Source organism: Haemorhous mexicanus, chromosome 3, assembly GCF_027477595.1.
Source record: "Haemorhous mexicanus isolate bHaeMex1 chromosome 3, bHaeMex1.pri, whole genome shotgun sequence".
NCBI classification, from domain to species: domain Eukaryota; kingdom Metazoa; phylum Chordata; class Aves; order Passeriformes; family Fringillidae; genus Haemorhous; species Haemorhous mexicanus.
The window spans coordinates 53,191-61,510 of record NC_082343.1 but is presented as its reverse complement, the minus strand read 5'-3'; the positions used below and the strand labels follow the sequence as shown (position 1 = coordinate 61,510).

The 8,320-nt window shown below is 41.1% G+C and overlaps 1 long non-coding RNA gene across 1 annotated transcript; it reads left to right on the top strand.

Annotated features, from left to right (window-relative positions):
• Positions 1–232: 232 nt before the first annotated feature.
• Positions 233–1,047, top strand: LOC132324391 (uncharacterized). The gene is made up of 2 exons (XR_009485603.1): positions 233–420; positions 821–1,047. It is a non-coding gene; the product is annotated as an uncharacterized LOC132324391 (long non-coding RNA).
• The last annotated feature ends 7,273 nt before the right edge of the window (positions 1,048–8,320 follow it).

The following is an 8,320-nucleotide window of genomic DNA, read 5'->3' as shown; positions in this document are numbered from 1 at the left end:
GTGACTCAAGATGGGAAATCATTCTTGGAGCTTCAAAAGAAAAAAAAAAAAAAACCTCACGCAATCATTTCTAAGTGTGTATATATACACATAGATTTCCTTCAATGAAGAAGAAAATCTTAGAAATATCATGTCACGTCTGGCTTCCTAGAGAACATCCTTATCTCTGGGCTTCTGAAATCAAATGTCTGTGCATTTATAGACCATTTCCCCTCTTTTTATGTGCCTCCCACAGTGATCTTCTACCCTGCCCCACGGCAAGAAGAGTTTGGTGACTTTGCTGCTCTGCTCTCTCAAGGGTGTTGCAGGCTGCGTAGCAGGGAGTGAAGCCCTTGTCGCTGCTCATCAGACACTTTCCTACAGAATTCTCCCTGCAGTGATAAAATTAGACTGGTGTTAGTGAGCTGCCAAGTAGAGCAGGTAACATTGGACAAGAATTGTTTCTGAGCTGCTGTTCACTAGCACGTGTTTCCCCTTTCCAGCGCGGTGCCGCCGCCCAAGAAAGGATTTTTGTGGGTCAGCCAGATGTGCTCCTGCCTCCCACTGAGGCTCTGAGATGGAGCCGAGTTTGCATTCCAGTTTATTGCAACAGAGGGTCACGGGAAATTTCCTCAGCTATCTCAGGCACAGAGCCATGGAAGCAAGTAAGCCTGAGCTCCTGCGTGCTTGCTGTGAGCCTTGGGACGAGTGTGCATCATTGCAGGCTTGGAATTTATTGAAATGCGCTAAGGAAACCGGCTCCGGGGGGCGGGGAGGGAGGGAGGGAGGGGAAATCCTCTCTTCACATGTGCCAATCCTTCTCTGAAACTCACCCCGGCAGGACAGCACGAAGACTGAACGTGTAAGAAGATGTGGGGTGCAATGGAGAACCTGGCAGGAGCATCCGACGCACACGTGCACGAGTTTTGCTTTTTGCTTGGATTGAAACTCAAAAGTTGTAAGGAATTTGGGAATGAGATGGGACGTTTCAGAAGAAGAGGAAGGAGGAGAAGAAGTTGTTGTTACAGTCCTGGCAAAATCCTTTGTTCTAGCTAATAAAAGAAGTTAGTTTAAAAAAAAAAAAAAAAAAAAAAAAAAAAAAAAGTGGTTTTTTTTCCTTGAATATTATATTCGTTGGTGGTGTATGGTGTGTTGCTTTATTTCTTGGTATTATTAACTCTCTGTCATTGTTTTCTTTTTGAGTGAGGCTAACTTTATGGATGGGTTGGTTTGTACTTGAGTAGGATTAATTTCAGTAGGTTTCTTTAATAGACTTGGGATATTGTTGGGATTTTGGTTTTGTTTATTGGATGTATAAACAGAGAGATTTGGTAGGGCTAGCTCGGCTGCTGGAGTTTTGGGTGTTAATTTATTAGATGGCTTTTGTTAAAAGCCGTTTTTAAATTGTTGAAAGTTTTCTTAAAAAGGTAGTGGTTTAAAGGTGGTTTTTAAGAATTGATTGTATTGTTTTATGCTGTTTGTAGCTGGTGTACCAGAAGGGATATGGTGTACTTCTTGAGTGTTACGGTTTTAGCGTTCCCAAGTTCCGATTTATTTCTGGTGTGATGGGTTTTGTTTAGTTTTATCTTTGGGGACAGGGGCATTTTTATGGTGGGTTTTTATAGGCAACATTTTTTAAAATTCGGGTAGTGGTATTTTTAGTATTTTAATAGTTTAGATTTTTTATTTGTATGCTTTTAATTAGTTTTTTTTTAATTTTTCAGATAATTTTTATCGATTATTTGTTCTTATTTGTGAGTTAGCATAAAGGTGGAGCTTTGGGGGCTTTTTGTAGTAATGTTTAGGGTCAGTTGCACAGTTTTGAGTTCAGTGAGTCGGTTTGGTTTATTTTTTCATGGGTTTTTGTTTTTATTAGCAGTTATTTCATTTTCAATGTGTGTTTGAGTTTTTTGGGTTTCTGAGCTACTGGTTTGGGAGGAAGTTTAGGATTGGAATGGATGGGGGGGTTTGGGCTAGTTATAGAGGGGTTTTAAAATTTATTTCCAGTTGGGTTTCTGTGAGTTTTTAATGGGGTGAAGTGTAGTGGGGCCTTTGTTCTTTGTTAGTAGCAGAAATAGGTTTTGTTTGGATGTGCTGCGACGGGACGAGCGTGCCCTGCGCGCCGGCGCTGACCGAGGCGCGTCGGGATTTCTGTGGTTCTGACGGGTCAGGTGAGTGAGTTGATATGGTTTACTAGACAGGTCAAAAGAGAAATAAAAATAAATTTGAAAGGAAATCTAAAACTATAACTGTAAACATAAACATGGAAAACAGATAAATATATAAAACTATCATATAATGTATGTTATTGTGACATACTATAATATATGGAAAATAGAGTCTAATATATATACACAAATATATATAAGTAGAGATTGTAAATATAAAAATATTCACTATAGTTTAAAAGAAATTGGGGATTTTTTTTTTTGTTTTTTTTAGCTTATAGGCTGGGTTCTTTTATAAATAGTAGAAATATAAATAATATAAAACTATAAATCCAACTATACAAATCTATAATATATCTACTGATACCTATAAATATTTAATATAACTAAATATAAGTAATATAAATATATAGTATAAAGACAGGTCTGTTCTTCAAGGCATTCTCTATACTAGATAATCTATAAATATAGTAAAAAATAGAAATGGACATGTGAATATAATGATGAAAAATGAAATTATTTTTAAACTTTTAAATACGGTTTAACCGAAGGGGTGTCTTTGGTTTTTATTTGGTTAGAGACAGGGGCTTTATTTTAAACAAGGCAAGTATTATAGAAATGTAAATCGAAATATAGAAATATATTATATAAAGATATGTAACTATAATTAAACTCTAAATGTAAACCTAAATATAAATATGTGTAAGTAATGTGAAGAGATGTAATCTAGAATGTCAATAACATTATAGGGCAATTGAAATTATAAATATAAATGGGAAAATAAATACGAAAAATATTACTATAAAATATGTTAATATAATTTAAAAGAAAGGTCGTTTTTTCTTTTTATTTGGTGTGAGGCAGGGTTTTTGTTTTAAATAATATGAATATAGATATTATTGTTTGATATTTCTAAATATCGAAATATAGAAAGAAGATATGAAAATACAGATATAGAAATATAAGCTAGAAATATATATAAATAATAGGAAGAGGTGTAATATAGAACACAAATGCCACCATACATTAAGATATATACGAGTATAAATATGAAAAATAAAATAAAAACTAATGAAATACATTTTAAAGGAAAGGGGTTCTTTTTGGCTTTTGTTTGGGTAAAGGCAGGGGTTTAATTAGAAATAATGTAAGTGTTACAGAAGTAAAAATCTTAACCCGAAATATCTAATCAGTATATAAAAATATGTATAAAACCATAGAAATAAACCTAAGTAATGGGAACAGATGAAATCTAGAAATTCAATTTCTATCTAAATAGAAATTTGTAAGTATAAATTGTTAAATTACATGATACACCAATATATACATGATAGATATAAATGTGAATATAAATATGAAAAAATATAAAAAGTAAAATAGATACTGTTTTAAAGGAATGTTCGGGTTTGGGCTGGTTTTTGGGGGTTTTTTTGTTTTGTGTTTTTCTTTTTGTTTCTTATTGGGTGAGAGGCAGGGTTTAATTTCTTCCGGCTTATTTTTTGGCATTTCTTTCAGAGGAGTTTTCGGCGGGGGCCGCCCCTGTTCTCTCTCGCCGCCTTCCCTGCCCGCAGCCCCAAGGCGCGCGGCTGCCCCAGGCTGGGGCGCGCGGCGGTGCTGCCGCCTTGTGGGCAGAGCGCGGTACTGCAGCCCGGCACGGGCAGGCGTCCCCGCTGCCGCCATGTTGGGAGTGGCGTGCGGCGGGTGTCGCGGAGCCGCTTGACCTTCTCAAGGTGGCGGCCAAAAGGGCGGGCAAGTTGAAGACCCGCGGTCCGTCTAACCGAACTGCCTGCACGGCACCCCGGCGCCAGGGCGTCCCCGGCAGGATTTTCTGTGGCGTTTCATGTGTCCCGGACGCGGGCTGTCGGCTCAGCGGCGCGGTGGGCGGGCGCTTTTCGGCGGGTTTCTGACAGGCATCTGCGTAAACGCCTCTCTCTGCTGCGGGGGGGGGGGGGGGTCTTCTCGCGGCCGCCATGTTGAGAGTGGCGTGTCGCGAATGTCGCGGACTTTCTCTGACCTTCTCAAGATGGCGGTGAAAAAGAAGGCCCCGCGGTCGGTCTAACCGGACTGCCTGCACAGCACCCTGACGCCTGCGCGGCCACGGCGGGATTTTTTGTGGCGTATCAAGTGCCTCGGACGCGGGCTGTGAGCTCAGGTGAGTCGCGGACGGTTGTAATTTGGCGTGTTTCTGACAGGCATCTGCGTAAACGCCTCACTGTGGGGGGGGGGGGTCCTCGTTTGGCCGCCATGTTGGGAGTGGAGTGTCGCGGATGTCGCGGACTCGCTTGACCTTCTCAAGGTGGCGGCATAAAGGGCGGGAAAATCGAAGCGCGCCCCTCCCGGTAAGTCTGCCGCCTTGTGGACAGAGAGCGGTACTGCAGCCCCCCCGAGCCAGCGCCCTGCCCATCCCCAGGCGTTGGAAGCGACCGCAAAAAGGGCGCTAGAGGGATAGAGATCTGTACAAAGAGATAGAAATAGGGATCGTAAACAGAAAAATATTTAAATGTCGTTGAAAATAAATTGGGGCTTTTTTGGTTTTTATTAGGTTATAGGCTGGAGTTTTTGAAAAATAATATAAATATAAATAATATAAAAATATAAATCCGACTATACAAATATATACTATCTATACCGATACCTGTAAATATCTAATGTAAATAAATTAAACTTATAGAAATACCTATTATAAAAATAATATATCTGATAGATCAAAAGGTTTTCTCTAGACTATATATCACATCTATAAATATAACGAATAAAAATTATAAATGGACATGTAAATATAATTATGCATAACAAAATTATTTTAAATCTTTAAATAGGTTGTAAATAAAGGGGTGTTTCTGGTTTTCATTTGGTTAGAGGCAAGGGTTTTATTTTAAATAATGTAAATATTTTAGAAATATTTTCTATATCTAAATAGAGAAAGATAAAATAAATGTATCAAGATATACACCTATAACTAAACGATAAATTTAAATTTAAATATGAATATATGTAAGTAATACGAAGAGGTGTCATTTAGAATATAAATAATATTAGGCGGCAAAATAATTCATTCGTATGAATGTGTATATAAATATGAAAATTGTAAATATAAAGATATGTAAATATAGGTTAAAAGAAAGGGTTCTTTTCGTTTTTATTTGGTTAGAGGCAGGGCTTTTATTTTAAATAATATGAATATAGATATTATTGTTTTATATTTCTAAATCTAGAACTATATAATCAGGATATAAATGTAGATATAAAGTATAAATCAATAGAAATAATAGGAAGAGAAGTAATAGAGAGCAGAAATAATTAATATATACATTAATATACATTTGAAATGTAAATGTGAGTCTAAATATAAAAACCATAAGTAAAAAAAAAATTAAATACAGTTAAAAAAAAGTGGTTCTTCTCGGCTTTTATTTGGTTCGAGGCAGGTTTATTTTTTTAAATAATAGAAGTGTTACAGAAGTAAAAAACTTAACCAGACATGTATAATCAAGATAAAAACATATGTATAAAAATATATAAATAAATATAAACAATAGGAATGTATGTAATATAGAATATAAATTTATATACAGATAGAAAACGATAAACATAAATGTACAAATAAACGTTGTACATCAATATACATTTTAAATAGAAAGGAATATAAATCTAAAAAAAAAAATTCAAATATTTTTTACAACAAAGGGTTGGTGGTTTGTTTTTTTTTTTTTCGTTTTTATTGGGTTAGAGGCAGGGGTTTTGTTTTAAATAATATGAATATAGATATTATTTTTGTCTATTTCTAAATATAGAAATATATAATCAGGATATAAATATATAGATAGAGAAATATAAAATAGAAATAAATATAATAGGGAGAGATGTAATATAGAACACAAATGACACTATACATGAATACACATTTAAACTGTAAATGGGAGTATAAATATGAAAAATGTAATTTAAAAAAAATTAAATAAAGTTTAAAAGAAAGGGGTTCTTTTTGGCTTTTATTTGGGTAGAGGCAGGGGTTTTATTTGAAATCATATGATTGTTACAGAATTATAAAATCTTAACCAGAAATATATAATCAATATGTAAAATATATTAATAAATCTAAGTAATAGGAATCGATTAAATATAGACTATAAATGTATATATAAATAGAAAATTATAAATATAGAAATCAACATTAGGCATCAATATACATTCTAAATCGAAATTTGGGTATAAACATGAAAAATTTGAAAATAAAATATATTTAAATATTGTTTAAAAGAAAGGCTTGGGTTGTTCTTGGTTGACTTTTTTTTGCTTTTTTGCCGCCTGGTGGGCAGAGCGCGGTACTGCAGCCCCCCGAGGTTAGCCGACAATAGCCGAGTGGAGCCGAAGAACCGAAAATAGCCGAGTGGAGCCGAAGAACCGAAAATAGCCGAGTGTGGACGGAAATAGCCGAGTGGAGCCGAAGAACCGAAAATAGCCGAGGGTGGACGAAAATTGCCGAGTGCAGCCGAAGAACCGAATAGGACCGAGTTTAGACGAACCGTGCCGAGTTCAGCACGAGAACTTCTCCCCTCCTTTTTCGAGGTGCATTGGGTGTCCCAAGGAGGGCTGGGTTCCTCAGCGGGGATCTTAGGAGTTGGCGCTGATTCTGCTTTTTCTGAAGGTGTATCAAAGCGTGCTACCTGAATGACAGTTCTCTCCCCTGGAAAGCTTTCTCTCAATGCCATCAGCGCACGAACGCGTTTTAGTTGTGGAACCAGACGGAATGAGAAAAGCCAACACCCGTAGCAGATTTCTGTTTGCTCTGGGTCTGTGAGAAGCGGGCTCTGCGCTGGTCACCGAGAGGCGCTGTTGGAGAGTGGCACCAGCGCCAGGTGTGAGTGTGACGATGATTGAGGGCTCGGAGCAGCCCCAGGTGTGAGTGTGACGATGAGGAGGGGCCGGCTCCTGCCGGGGTCTGTTTTAGGGGGAGGGTTTGCCTCAGCTCCCTTTTGCATGGTGCTGCTGCTGAGTAGCGGGGTTCCCGGGGCTGTCTCGTGGAAGGACGGTGAGAGCTTCTCACGGGCTCTGGGGGAACACCAGGATACGCGCTTGGATACGCGGAGCGTTGCTTAAAGGAGGTGCCGAGAGACAGAGCTTTGTGCCGGGAAGCGGCAGCCGAACAGGTGAGCCCGTGTGGACTCGGAGCGGGGACTTTTGTCCTTTCCCTTCTCAATTTCATCTTGCCAGTCCCACCCCGGTTCCCCAGGAACAAAAATGGTGCTTATGAGGACAAAAGAAATTAAGGAGAGGGAAGCAGCTACTCTTCTATTATTGTCTGTGTTTGAACCGGGGGGGGGGATCCCCCTTCACTTGCGGTTTTAAGGGTGTTGATTGAAGGAAAACCTGCCTTTTCCAGGCTGTTAGGGGTATCACAGGGGCGACAGGGAATCCCTGCGTTCTGTTTTAAGGGGAATCGGAAAAATATCGTGGTCGTATTGTGAGTTTGATTTGAAGGCAGCCACCCCATTTTCATCATCCTAAGGTTTAAATTGAGGGGGCAGCCCTGTTGTCCCTCCTTCTCGAGGGTTCGAATTGGGGTCCAAATCCCTCTTTGCCATCAGTTGAAGGCTTTCATTTGAGGAGAACCCCTTATTTTCTGTTATGACAGGGGATGAAACTGAAGGGGAGAACACACGTTTATTCGCCCTTGTTGAAGCGAGGTGAGCCCCGCCCGCGGCGTCAGTTTCGGGGTACAATTGCGGGCACCTCCAGCTCTCGCAGCGTTCGCAGGCTTGCGATCGGGCCGCGCCGCAGCGTTCGAGGGCGCTTCTTCTGCCCGTGGCCCGGCCCCGAACGTTCCCGCTCGGGAGCCCTCCCGGCACCGCCCGGGCGCTCGCTGAGGCGGACGGGGAATTTGGCGCGGCGGGGCTGCCGCGGCAGCGCCGGTGCAAGCCGTGCCGGAGCCGAGCGGGGCTGTGCCGGGCCGGCGGGCGGGAGAGGCGGCCCGGGCCCTGCGCCGGCCCGGCCGGTGCCGGCCGCTCTGCCCGCTCCGGGCGCGGGGCTCGGGCGCCGCCGGGGCCCCCTGGGCCCGGTGCCGGCCCCGCCGGGCCGGGGGAGCGGGCGGGGGGCTCCGGGGCGGCGCCGCCCCTGCGCGCCGGAGGAGCCGCTGTCCTGCCGGCAGCCGCGCTCCGTCCGTGCCGGCAGCG